This window comes from Ambystoma mexicanum, chromosome 13, assembly GCF_040938575.1.
Source record: "Ambystoma mexicanum isolate Mex_15411 chromosome 13, UKY_AmexF1_1, whole genome shotgun sequence".
Lineage (NCBI taxonomy): Eukaryota > Metazoa > Chordata > Amphibia > Caudata > Ambystomatidae > Ambystoma > Ambystoma mexicanum.
In genome coordinates, this window is record NC_090938.1 from 329,547,400 (window position 1) to 329,562,172 (window position 14,773).

At 44.9% G+C, this 14,773-nt stretch overlaps 1 protein-coding gene across 1 annotated transcript in view; it reads right to left on the minus strand.

The window, feature by feature from the left end:
- LOC138521187 (leukotriene B4 receptor 1-like) overlaps positions 1-14,773 on the minus strand; it is a 273,433-nt gene that overhangs the window by 146,645 nt on the left and 112,015 nt on the right. The gene's annotated exons all lie outside the window — the stretch shown is intronic.

Consider the following 14,773-nt stretch of genomic DNA (forward strand, 5'->3'; position numbering starts at 1 on the left):
AATCATGAGGCTGGCCATACGTAATGAATAGACTCCAGGTGGTTCCACCAATATATATATATATATATATATATGTATGTATATAGAATCTAGATGGTCCATGACGTATTTTAGCAAACTAGGACCCGATGAACAATAAGTCTGAAAGTGAGGGCAGTAGAAGAAAACAGCTGACGATGAGGGAAGATTCGAGAAAAGGTGTCTGGCCCACTGTCAAGGGTTGGGACAGCCAAGAAATTGGTTATCTATTCAAGAAGATACAATGAATGTGAGAAGCGAGATGAGTTCCTGTTGAGGTGGAATGGAAAAACACGAGAAGGTCCAGGTGTTATACGTTTAATAGTGTTAAATACGAAAGAAAGAGCTCAAACACAGTCCCCTGTCACATGGTCAAGATGAAAATAGTCTTTGGGAGAGCTACACTGAGACCTGAAGATAAGACCATGCTCACACTCCCTTCTATTCTCAGGTGCAGTGATACTTGCAAGGCTGAGTTCAAAGACTAATTTGAATGGCAGACAGTAGGAGTGATGATGGATAATGGGGTAAATGGGTGGGGAGGCATGGTAAAGTCCAACCCCATAGCACCCGGGGTACCAGCTTGCTTGCTGCTAGTGAGTAGAATATTCCAGAAGGGTACAGGCATGCCAACCAATCATAGAGGGCCATGTAGTAAAGAGCCTGTTAGAATCAGCCTTCCTTTATGATTAGCTTTCCTTCCTCTGGTCTCTCCTGTGAATGTTTGTGGTGATGTAATTTGTGGAATGTATGAGAAAAGCTTGGAGTGTTTGTGTATGATTGAGTTCCAATCCAGGCAGTTACATATTGATAGCCTGGGTGGTGGGAGCCAGTGGGTTTCCGCTATGATTTCCTCCTATCTCCTTATGGACTTGATGAGACCTGATTTGTACCTGTAACGCAAGAGGACTGGAATAAAGTAACCATTAAGCATACCTGTGACTGTATCCTGTTTATATCCCTATGACCCAGACTGGGTCATAACAATTGGAGACGAGGATGGGATCTTCAAGAGGACTGGTTGGATGGACCTTGAGGCAACAGGTACCTGTGTGTGTGCGTGGTCCAGGATAAGGAATGAAGGAGACACTGCTGCGGGGGGTGCAGAGCAGGGGAAAGTTGAAGCTGACAGACTGAGACAAGTAGAGGGAACCCACTGCCCCCCATAATAAATCCCACCACCCAAGGAGGATTAAAGGAGGCTGCCCTGGTAGACACCCAGGGGGCAACAAGGATGCCAGACACCAGGGAAAAATAAAAGAGTTGGGGCCTCATTACACGGAAGGCGGTAATGGTTAACGGCCACCGTTAATGGTAACGGTGGCCGTTAACCATTACCGCCTTACTACGAGGTCCCTTAGCGGGTTGGTGTTTTAACGCCTGCTTTTTGCAGGTGTTAAAAACCAACCCGCTAAGGGACCTCGGAGCTAATTACGGCACCGCAAAATTGCGGTGCCGTAATTAGCGCCTTCCCCATTCCCATAGAGCCCTATGGGGCTGAAATGGGAATGGGGAAGGGCAATGGCGGAAGGGGGATTTACCGCCCCACCAACCTTGGAATGGGGCAGTAAATCCCCTTTCCGCCAAGGTGGTGCCGGTAATTTATAATAGCACCCTGGACCACCGCCTTCCGTGTAATGAGGCCCTTGGTCTTACTGGGCTCCCGGGGGTGAGCAGAAGAGATTCTCTAGTAGGCGTCCAGGGAAGAGGGAGATCATGCATGAAGCAGCAGTCACCAATGACTTTTAAAGGCTCCAGGAACTGTTCTAGTGTTACTTTGACAGCAAAGGGTTAGCTTGTACCCTGACTGCCTTATGGGGGTGAACCTGGCATGCCCAGTGCCCTGTCATCTAGTTTAAGGCATGGGCATTGCTGTTGCAGCAGGCTGTCAAGAAGAGAAGTTGCAGTTAATATTGTGGCGTTGTTATCAAGAAGCGTTTATTTATTCATGTGGTGACGGTTGAAAAGTGCTTACTCCGCTGTGTCCATAGGAGCCCGGAGGCGATCATGGAGTGAACTATCCGGGCTGAGGGGAGTTCATGCCCGTGTGTGTGACTGGCCAGCTGCGGCAACTGTTGGAGCTGCAGAGCTCTGCACCATTCCGCTCACCTGTGTCAAATGGTGACGTCAGCGTAGTTACCCGGGGAGCTGGCGATGGCGTGCAATGTTGGATGACGTGCCAACGATGGCTGTGGGGACCATTGGAGTCATGTGTCATCAGCGTCAGGGCTCAAAGTAAAGCACACAGCAGGACGTGCTGTAGTGCGGATTCAAATTAAAGCACCCAGCTCTACGCGTAACGTGACCAGGATGTTAACTTATGTGTCCGATCGCTGAGACGGAAGAGGCAGTGAATTACCTCAGAGGCGCAACTGTTTTCTTTCCTGTGAGGTTGAAGGGGAGTTCACAGGAGGTGGATTCATCGCGAAAATCTTTATAGTTTATAAAGCGGTATTGTTGGGGAACACGTAGGCTTCCATAATGTTTATCAGTAACACGAGTGGATCGCAATTTCGTACAATGGGCCTCATCACACGGGCGTCGATAAGGGTTTACCAGTACCGGTAAGGGCACCAGTACCGGTAAACCCTTACCGCCTTACTACGAGGTCCCTTTGCGGGTAGGTACTTTAACGCCTGTTAAAAACCAACCCGCAAAGGGACCAGGATGCTAATTACGGTACCGCAATTTGCGACACCGTAATTATCGCCTTCCCCATTCCCATAGAGCCCTATGGGGAAAACATGGGAAAGGGGAAGGGCAATGGGGGAAGGGGGAATTACCGCCCCGCCAACCTTGGAATAGGGCGGTAATTCCCCTTTCCAGCAAGGCGGTGCCGGTATTTTACCGGCATGGACCAATGTCTTTGTGACTCACGGAAGTATTTTTGACATCTTGTTTCATCTGTTCATCTAGTGAGTTATGTGTTTTGGCAAAGATTACCTAAGGAATTGCTATAGTGCACATTTTTACCGTTTGTGTGCAGGCGTACTGACATGTTATTTTAGGTCTCTGCAGAGTGTGCTTGACATTAACATGTTTGGTAAGAAAATGGGTTATGATTTTTTCTTTGAGGCTTTGCCGAATGTTATGTTCCGAAGCTGCGGCAATGCACTCTTTGTATTACGTGTATGATGAGGTTTGTTTTCATTTATAATATTTGCTATGATTTTCAGAGTGTATTATTATATTCTTTAAGCATATGACAAGGAATTTATAAAGGTTAGGTTTGCTACAAGTTTGCATATTTGTGCTGATGGCTGGGTAGCAATTCGTAGGGTGTGTTTAAAAGTGCTTATGTTATGCTGCCTAATATGTAGTGTTTAATGATTTTGAGGATTTGCAGCATTTAGGTTGTTTCCTGGGAACATAACAACATGGACTTTTAGGATATGAGATTTACAGCTAAAATGAGAGTTACTTGAAATAGAAAAGTTAAAACTTATAATGTTGGGGATTAGGCATGTACATGTTTATTTGTAGGTGTGGGTAGGGCCCTGCTCACACCGCTAAGTTGTTGGGTAACTATTCAAGCGTCTGCAGCGCATATTTGAATGATTGGGACCATGAAGTAGAGTGTGTGGTACATGGTGTGTATGATGCCATGTGTTTTGAGGTTTAGTAGTGACCGGTTGCGGCTAGTGCATGGTGTGTTTGATGCCATATGTTTTAGGTTTGTGTAGTGACTAGTTGTGGCTGGTCATGTGATTCTGGGGCAGAGTGCGTTGTGCATGATGGTGATTTGAGGGCTCAGAGGAGTCAAGATAGTAATTTGTGCGGCTCAGAGAAGTCAGCATAGTGTTTTTGCAGCTCTGAGGAGTCGAAATAGTGATGTATGTGGCTCAGAGGAGTTAGGATAGTAATTTGTGCAGCTCTGCAGAGTCATTATGGTATATTGTGTAGCTCAGAGGAGTCTCTATAGTGAGTGGTGATCATCAGTGTTTTCTGCAGCTCACAGGAGTCTTTGTTGATCATCAGTGTTTTGTGTGACCCAGAGGAGTCTTTGTGGTGAGTGGAGATCATCACTTTATTTACATGATTGTTGATTCTGGGGTCGTCCTGGATTAGGTTCTTGGATGGTTCTGGGAGCATGGCAACAGAACATCTTGGTAGTAGGGTTACCTGGTTAATTCTTTAGTAGCTATGAGGGCTCAAAGTGTCTAGCCAACATTTTGAGGAAGTATGGTGGTATGGTTGACTGGTGCCCCACTGGTTGCCCTGTTGTGAGTGTTGCTATGAATGTTGAGTGGTTGAGGATGAGTCAGGTGAGTGTGTTTTGGTTGATTGTAGGTGCCTGTCTCTTTAGTTGCCATGAGATTATGGCCTGGTGTAGTAGGTTAGACTTGTTCCTTGTAGGTGTGTAGCGGACTTCATGCCAACCCATATAGGCGGCCGTTTGTGCTCAGGTGTGGCAGCCCTGAGGTCAACCAGTGGCAGTGGTGGACGGGAGGTGTCTCGTTTTCCCCAGGTTGTGTATGGAGTGCTGGTTAGAAGCCCAGAGGGGCAGGGTTGTGCTGCAGCGTGGCAGGCTGGTTACCCGTTGATGGCAGCGGCGGGTGGAAGGTGATGTGTGAATTATTCTGGAGGACAAAAGTTTTGTTGCTTTGTTGGTGGAGTTCCGTTACCGGATTGTTAGTTAAGCCTGTTTGTCCAGCTGTTTAGCTTCCTGGCATCTTAGAGTGATGTGGCAGTGTAGTTGTGTCAGGTGGATTGGATGTCTTGTCTACCTGTGAAGTGTGTGTGAAAGTGTGAGCTTGTGACAGTAGGGAAGAGGTGTTGTAGGTGCGTAGGGCCTTGTGATGCTGTTTGCAGGTCACGTGTGTGTTGGTGATTGTAAGGGAAGGAGGTGTTAGGATCAGGCTTCCTTTATGATTAGCTTTCCTTCCTCTGGTCACTCCTATGAATGTTTGTGGTGATGTCACTTGTGGAATGTATGAGAAAAGCTTTGAGTGTTTGTGTATGATTGTGTTCCAATCCAGGCAGTTGAATATTGATAGCCTGGGTGGTGGGAGCCAGTGGGTTTCCCTTATGATTTCCTCCTATCTCCTTATGGACTTGATGAGACCTGATTTGCACTTGCAACTCAAGAGGACTGGAATAAAGCAACCATTAAGCATACCTGTGACTGTATCCTGTTTATATCACTATGACCCACACTGGGTCATAACAGAGCCCTATAGTTTGAAAGCCAATGAAACGTTGTGTATTTCATAACAGCGAAGATGACTTGCACTAGGGGTGGGCATAGCTGTCCAGCTGACCTTAGATACACAATCACAGTCATGTCCCCCATATAAAGTATACCTAGATGTTCCCTTAAGCCTATAACAACCCCAAGTAGGTTTTCTGATTTTGCCACGTACTATGATGTTATGGATCACAGGTTTTTGCTATAAAAGTAATGTTTTTTATGAAATGCATTGAGACTTATGCTGTGGGACGTCCGTTGACGCCCGTTGTACTCCCTGTTTTAGACAATTGCAATTAAAAACAGTTATGTTTTGCCAACATCCTGAGTCCGTTTTATTAGTAAGAGTAAGGTCTGCAGCCCCATTCATCTCAGATAGCGCTACCTTGCTTAAAGGGCCCATGGGTTCAGTATGTCCACAGAGTAGGGGTTCAGCTTAAAATAAGGTATAGCATATACCATCTGGTCCAGGAGCGATTGCAACAGCATATTCATTTAACCAATATTTCAAAGACCCTGTAAGTGTTGACTTCCTGGACATTACCATTTTCCATCATGAAGGGCTTCTTAAGGTTAAACCTTACAGTAAAAAGACTGATAAAAATACTTTGTTACATTATAACAGTCACCATGCCAAACACCTGAAAGCTAATCTGCCTTATGGACAGTTTCTGAGGCTTAAACGCAACAGCAGTCTTAAGGAAGATTTTGCTGCAAGTGCGAACAACTTGTCCTGGAAACTGCTGGATAAAGGGTATCCTGCTAGATTAGTAAACACCTCTTCTAAAAGGGCTTACAACAACAATAGGGAGGCCATCCTAAAAGGGGCCCCTAGGGGACCCTGACGTCTATGGAAACAAGGCGAGTCACCACACACGATAGATACGCCAGGCACGAGGTTGCATTCCCAAAGCTAGGGTTTATTGCAAAACAAAAGACTCAGTTGGCCAACTCGGTCTCACGCCCGCGACATGTATCTCTAGACCTCGAGGGACGCAAGAGAGTGTATTACGTACATCAGTTACGTATATACAAAATGCATATCAAACAATCAGCTATGACATGTTTAACACCCCCCTTTATTGGGTTTCTTTGAACTTGGTGAGATGATGGACATCTCTGACTACTATGACACCTTCAAACATCTATTCTAGTAACAATTTGCAATTTGTGAGTGTGAAGGCATCTTTCAGTTGTTGAATAGAACACAGCGCTTCTGTTCTTGGAAGCGAGCTACATACGGGGGGAAGAGTTGCGTTCCGGACCTTGCTATCTATTAGGTGCTATTTGCGTCCTGGGAGCCGACATGCTCTAGCGGGCTCAGAAAAGGGGGGCCGTAAGAAAAGCATAATTCAAGCCTTTAGCGGTATTATTCTAACATATTCTACCATATAACGAGACTGGCTGGCAGCTGCAAAATGATTAAATGCCCTGCAGCTCTGCTTCAAGGCTACATTCGGGAGGGAGCCGGGTATTCTTCCTGGCGCTGCCTACGTTTGTGTTTCAACGAACTCTTGTTATCCTCTCGGCCCTCCGGCCTTGTCCTTTTCACATACAGACAGCAATGTTTTACAGTCGAGCAGTGTAAGCGGAAAATATATTGCGAAGCAATGGGAACAGAAAGCAATGAGCAATGGTTAGAAAACTAAATGGCCATTCTTGTTACATCAAAATGGTCGGTCATTGGCAAACTTGAAAACCTATATTCTGTCATATCGTGCATGAGACGGTTGGCCCATGGCCACCAAAATGTGTTTGCGGTGACAAAGTAAAGGTATCCATATTTCTAGACTGACAAACCCTCCTTTGGCCGTATGCCAAACGTCTCATCTATTTATTGAAACCTCCTCTAGTGATGATGAATCTGAAGTACTTATGTCTGAATTTTGCATCCTATCGTGGACATCATTGTCTTCATCAATATTTATTGCCATCAACTCTTTTACTGCTCTCATCTCATTTGGGTCTGGGTCAGTTCGATCATGAGGTTGTTTTTTCTATGTCATCATATGCATACATCCTTCCGTACATCCCTCAGTTACCTCAGCGCAAACTATGGGTAAACAATGTATACAATCACAGCACGTTAGGAATATTCCAAACACCACTACTAATATTGAGATCAACTTCCATCCCCAAGAACGTAGTATTCCCCAAAACCAAGATCCTATTCCCCAGCTCCCTTCTCCAGTAGGGAGTTCAGACCTTAGGACGTGCATTTTTTTTATTGCTTCAAAGATCGTGGGCGAATAGTCATCGACATAAACGCAACATGCTGATCCCACTATTTTGCAAATTCCCCCACGATCAACCAGGATCACATCGAGAGCCATTCTATTTTGCAGCGTCATTAACCTGATTCCTCTTTCTTCCAACATCATCTTAAATAATATATCTGTTGTTGTGTTTATTGTATTTTTTAGGATTCTGGACAGTTGCCTTATATTATAGGAGTTCACTATCTGCCCTAAGAATGGAATAAATGATTTTGCTACATCAGTTGCTATTAAAACACCTTTGTCAGTCCTTTTGACTCTAGTTCTGGATAATCTGGCCATGGCTGCTGTTTCTAAAAGGAATACTCCTGGGAACAGTAGCCCTAGGTAACATGTACCTCCCCAGTTTCTGGGCAACCAAGGGTATGCTTTCTCTCCACATATAAAATAAACTGGATCACCAACGTATACTGGTTCTATTTCCCATTTTAATACCACTGTATTCATACAACCAGCATATGTTCCGACTGAAAAAGAGCCTTTCTTTTTTAGACAAAAAGGGACAGTTCTTGGGCTATAATTTACCGTGTAAGATGGGGGAATTGCATCTTTGTCCCCTTCTGTTCTTACACGAAACGTCATTACAGATATTTTTTCTGGTGGGAACAATCTATCTCGTCTATTTTGTCGTGTTATCTTTCGTGTACTTTTCCTCGTGGGCTCTGGGGCTATTACTTGTGCTTTATGGAACATGGAACAACCCACAGGCTTCATTATTATCTCCTCAAACACATTCATGTTGGTTCTGTCTAATTGATCCGTATTACTCTTATTCCATTTCCCATAGAACATTGCACCTAAAGATGCACTACATGCAGACCTTAATGGTAATGGCTGCACATACCACCCTATTCCTTTACCAGCATGCTGTGGTAAATGGGCACATACCCAGCAATTTGTTTTCTTCAGGATTGCATGTGTCATGTTCATGATCAACAGTAAAGTGTTATTTCCAAAACCTTCCCTATGTTTTTCTTCCATTGGCGGCAGGGTTTAAGTGATCACCTGAACCGGGCTTTCAGTAGTGGATATATTAATTATTGGTAATAACATTTCTAATGGGTGTATTGTTTCTACCCACCATAATAGTAGGGCTGTCGATATTGGTGCTACCACGCTCATAAAGCACATTATTATTGTCAGTACCAGCATACAATTTGTTTTAACATGCGTTTTTTTTAAGCTTACAGTCTTTATAATTGACTCATTCTCAGCGGTGATGGTGCAGGAGGAGGCTGGAACCAGTCCCGGCATGTTTCTCGTTGTCCTTCTTCTTTCTTATCACAGTTTGTTGTGGATATCTCTCTTCGTCACGTTTGCTCTGATGTTAATAAGTTCAATGGAATTGTCACAGTTCAGTCCTGCCTGTCCTTTTTAGCCAGGATTCGATTATTTGTTTTTTTAGGCGAGATCACTTGTCCTTTCTTATACTGCTCAGAGGACCTTTGATCAGTTATCTTATCGCCTTAGTATCATGTGCGCCCAGCTTGTCCGCTCTGGTTCCGGACACATGTACTTTTATGATCGCATTGAGGAGCCGCGAGTCTTGAATTGTCCGACTTGCACAATTCTCACGCTTCTCTCCTCTACACCTCTGTTTCCTTCTCTTTCCATGCGCTGAACCAGAGGTTGATATAAACACCAAAAAGACCTGCGGATCACTTTGTCTTCCGAGGCCGCAGGTTGTATCGCCTTGCTCCTGGTATCGTATGATACGTGAACAGTGCCGGTGACTTCCAGATTCAGGCTCAAAGTCAGCCTGTGGCGCTACTGCAGGTGCTGTGTGCGCCGTACCAATGATGCAGATCCGTTTTTTGGCGTGTTGGCAAGTGCGGGTGGGCGCCAAAGGGGTACACGATTTGTTTCTACTGGTATTTGCAAGGCAGATTTTGCGTCGGTCAGCAGTGATGTCGATTCTGCTGGGCAACATTGGGGCACTCTTTGCCCTTACCCATCTTTGGCAATCGTCTCAGGCTTTTTTCGAGTTTCACTTCTCGTTTTGGCAGATTAGGTGGCTGCTTACTGGCAACAGTTTCTTTCGTTTCTGGGACCGCTGTCTCTTTCCGGTCATCAGTGTCAGGCAAGTCTTTCAGTGCAGTTGGAATCTTCTTGGCATGGGTGGCATGGATCCACGACTTCCTTCCATCCACCCGTACTGCCGTCTGCGTCGCCAAAAGTACTTGATAGGGCCCGCGCCACCTGGGTGCTAATGATGACTTTCTTTCAAAGTTCTTTAGAAGCACCCAGTCTGGAAAAGTACTCCTTGAACATTACTTTTGCCGTGCTCATTCCAGTTCTTCAAGGGATATGCCTCCTCCCACTTACTGAATGCACAGATCACCACCAAGACGTATTTTAAGTTTTGGCATCCCTCCATCTCTATGAAATCAAAATGAATGACCTTAAATGTCATGGAGGGCGGGCCAAAACTGCCTGTTGGAGTCACTGTTCCCTTCCCTACATTATGCTGCAAACATGTGATACATTTCTGCACCAACCTCTCTGCATTCTTTTTTATGTTTACATTCTGCCAAACTGTAGAAAGGGTCTGTATTATTTTCTTCAGATGTGCGTAGAGCTGTGGGCCATTGTGACCATTGCAGTCACGTACGAATTTGACAACATCCAGTTTCTAGTTCCCTTGTCCACCCAACAACCCTGCAGATCCAACTCAGCAGATCCCTCTGCCCACCCCTGTATTTCATCGGCCGTAGCCTCAACCTGCATTTCTTTGACAGTGGCATCTCCATCTTCTATCATACAGGGTACTTCCTCTGTCTGAACCGTCATCATTTTGGTATTCAAATCAGTGGCAGTTTGTTTTGCAATTCTGTCTGCAAACGCGTTTCCCTCTCCTACTTTGCATGTTACTTTTTTATGTGCCTCGCATTTCACTATTGCTAGGCGCTTTGGAAACGTGAGTGCAGACAGCAATCGTACAATCAAAGGGCCATGTTGAATTCTGGCGCCATGTGATGTCAGAAACCCTCTCTCAGTCCAGAGTCGACCAAAATTATGAACCACTCCAAAAGCATACTGACTATCAGTATATATATTCACATTCAAATTTTCTGAAATCTCGCAGGCTCTGGTTAATGCTATTATTTCCGCGGCTTGTGCTGAATTATAGGGAATTCTTTTGCTTTCTACAATGCTCTCTAGTGTAGTGATAGCGTATGCGGCAGTTGTCGTGCCATCTGGTAATTTAAAACATGAGCCGTCACAAAATAACTCTCCATCTGGTTCTTTCTGTGGGATATCACTTAAATCACCTCTTCCCTTGGTTTCTTCCTCATTGACCATTAAGCAATTGTGGGGGGCTGATTCATTCTTCCCAATTAATTTTATGGTTGGTGGCATTAATTCTGCAGGATTCAAAGCGCTACACCTCATAATTTGGATATGGGGTGCGAACAAGATAATCTCATATCTTGTCAATCTAGCAGAGGTGAGGTGTTGCGTCTGTGTCCTATTTAATAGAACTTCTATGGCATGTGGCACCATCAAAATTAAAGTGTGCCCCAATACCATCCCTTCCGTTTGTTTCACTGACGCAGCAGCCGCCGTGACAGATTGCAAACATTGTGGTAGTGCACACGCTACAGGGTCCAGCGCAGAAGAAAAATAGCCGCACGGCCTATTTCTTCCACCTTGTTCCTGTGTCAAAACCGCCAAAGCACATCCTTCACTTTCACACACAAATAGTCTAAAAATGTTCTCATAGTTCGGCGTACCCAAAACTGGAGCTGAGCATAATGTAATTTTCAATCCATCAAATGCTTTCTGACATTCCTCATCCCACTGCAAATGCATAACCGCATCCTTTCTAGTTAAATTCACCAACGGTTTCACAATTAACGCAAAATTACCAATCCATTGTCGGAAATATGAAGCCATGCCTATCATGGCTCTGACTCCTTTTTGTGTCTTTGGAATAGGCATACAAGAAATACTTTCTATGCGTTCTGGTGTTAGTCTTCTCACTCCTTTCAAAAGTAGGTAGCCCAAATAGGCCACCTCCTTTCGATTATACTGAAATTTCTTCAAACTAGCTTTATGGCCATGTGCCGCTAGGTGTGACAGTAGTAATACAGTGCTTTCTTTACAAATGTCCTCTGTGTCTGCAGCTAGCAATAGATTGTCAATGTATTGCAAGAGTACACAACCCACGGGTAATTCCAGCATGTCTAGCTGCTCTTTTAATGCTCTACTGTAAATACTTGGACTTTCCGTGTAACTTTGCAGAATCCGCGTGAATTTAAATGATCGTCCTCCTACTGTGAACGCGGACAAATATCTGCTGTCCTTGTCCACTGGAATACTGAAGAATGCGTTTTTCAAATCTACTACACTAAAATATTCTGCTGAAACAGGTATCATTGTCAATATTGTAGTGACGTCTGACACTAGAGGAAATTGTGGATCTACTACCTTATTCAATGCTCGTAGATCAATTATGAAGCGGTATGGTACCTCATTACCTCCTTTTTTATAAACCGGATGAATCGGGCTGTTGCATGCACTGCCTGTAATTTCCTCGATTACCCCTAATTTCACCAAATCTGTAACAATACTCTTCAATCCTTTCTCACCTTCAGCCGAAATTTTGTATTGGGGTATTTGAGGTAGGGTAACAACTTCTTTCAAAATGAGCTTTACTGGCTCTATCTTTAAACATCCTACATCATTGTCATGCATTGCCCATATACAGGTTGGTACTTTACTTAGTTCCCCTGGTAACGCTTCAGACATGAATTCTGACACAGGGGCATCTTGTGGCCATATCGTTAGAAACACTCTGTCTGCCGTGCAATGTATAACAGAACCTAGTTTTTTCAACAAGTTTAATCCCAACAAATTCTCCCCACAATTTTCTGTTAAAAGGAAAGGACAATGTTCAGTAAATGGTGCTATGGTAACTGGGACTGGTTTGGACACTGAGTTTATGACTGGTGTACCTGCGAACCCTATGGAAATATTCTTTTGCCCTTACAGTGGTATATCCGGAACCAAGTGATGGTCTATTGAACACTTCTGTGCTCCTGTATCTACAAGAAAGCTGTGCTCCTCATTCCCAACTCTCCTTTCTAAGTAGGGTCCTCTCTGATTCACGGGAATAGACACTGGTTCCGACCCCTGTCCTGGGCTGTCCTATTGGGAAAGTAACACATCGTCCGATGTGTAATCATTACTATTACTGTAATACGTGTTTGGCTGTGTATCGAAAACATTCCCACTCTTCCCTCTATTTCCCCCACTCTGGTTTCCATATTGTTGATTTTGCTGTCCCTGACTCTGGTTTGGGGCATTTTGGTTTTGGCCTTGGTTTTGATTACCTCTGTTATTGTGATGCTGCTGCATACTATTCCTATTTGGTCCATTCGCTCCTGGGTGTCCTCTATGCTGTCTCCTCTGACCAGACCCATTTCTATTCTGTAGATGCGGACATTGCACTCGCCAATGTCCTTCCTCCTTACAATACGCACACTGATTCGGTCCCACTGTTCCCCCATGCATATTCGAATTACTCCTTCCTTGTGCATTCCCTCTCCCTATATTATGTCCTGTTACTTGCTGCAATAGTACCTGTGTTCTTATTAGACATTCTTTCAAGTCTGCCCCCACCTGTTTTAGCAACGATAATTTGTTCACCATCTCCTTCTGCCCCGGCGATGGTAATTGCTGCCGTTTATTACGTGACCCCTTTTCCCCCTTCCAAGGTCTCCCGATATCCCTACTCCTGTACGCGGTGTAGTAAACACTTTGACAGGTGCAGTAAACATTTCGACATATTCATTATCTAATTCATCTCTAAGCTCAAAAAGTCTATATACATGTTCTCTCACTTCTTCATCCCTCTCCTTACAGCGTGCTAATGCATTCAAATCTAACAATCGCTGCGGTGGTAATTTCCCAATTAGCTGTTTCCATTTCTCCACCAAATTTTCACCCATGCATTCCAACACTACCTGTCTTTCCTTCCCTCTACGGAAGTCATATATCGAAGCCACTGTTGCCGTCCCATCATTCCCGTCTATATACATCTCTGCCTGTTGCTGCAATTCCGCCTTCCTTTCCTTGCTGATTGCACTGCGAGTTACCTTCGTGCATCCCCGTTGGTCAGTCCCGCCTCTTGCCCCCGTGGTTTCAACTTCAACCCCGGGAGGAACGGACGGTACCGAGTCTGTTCCTGAGGCGGGAGGTGCGGATGGGACAATGGGAACAGGGAGTGTCTGTTGTGGGCCTGATTGGCTAATAGGAAGTGTTACGCGCGGGGTCTGTGGCTGCGGGAGGTCTTGAGCTACCGGAGGGGGAGCTTGAGCTACGGGTGGGGTCTGGGCAATAGCTACTGACGTGTCTGGTCTTACTTCTGATCTTGGGCCTTGTTTTGTATGGGTCAATATATTTTCTATCAATTCATCTGCTATGTGTAATTCTCGTTGTTGGTATATCTTTTCTATATTCAACTGGTCACGCCTACCTGCCTTCTTAGACTCTCAGTCCACTCCTCTTCTTTCTCTTCCGCTACTTCACCTTTCGATTTATCCCTGCGCGCGTGCTTTGCTCTGCTTTTAAATCGGAGCATTGCTTCCTTTTTCCAGTCTTTAATAGTCTCAAATGCTGCAGGACGCGCTTTCTTTCTTATCAACACCCTTTCTAGGTTGTCTATCCTCGCTATCTCAAAACTACCATTAATTGGCCACTGATGGTCTTGCTGCTTTCTGGTTTGCCTATGCCAAGTCTCACAGAATATTATCGCACCCACTCCATACTTCAATACATCTCATACGCCGGCGTTCCTCCAGGTGGTGCAATTTGGCCATCTTCCAAAGATTGTCTACCACAGCGGAAAATCCCCGCTAAGGTGGACAATACCCCAGGCATGTTTCAACCTTCCCCCTGGTTAATCAACCTTACCTAGGGCGTTTGATTTTGCAAAGTCAACTCTCAACCAATATCAGGATACTTTGAATCGGGAATGACTCACCTGATAAATCAAGTCGTCTGTATACTGATGCACCAAAGGATGTTGTGTCTGCATTTCTTGGCTTCCGCCTCGTTTCGGGACCCTCGCCTCCTTGTTCTCTAGTCAGGCACGTCGATCAGGGATCAGATGTGTGCAGATCAGCAAAGGAATCTCTCATCACTTTTACAGGGCACCCCGAACACCTCTTGATCCCGGCTCGATCGTCCTGTCCTCTCTGTTCTCTGCATTACTCAATTACAATGTTATGCGATGGAACCAGTGTGGGAGGGTCCCTATTCGGGCACCCTCTTGAAAGGGGCCCCT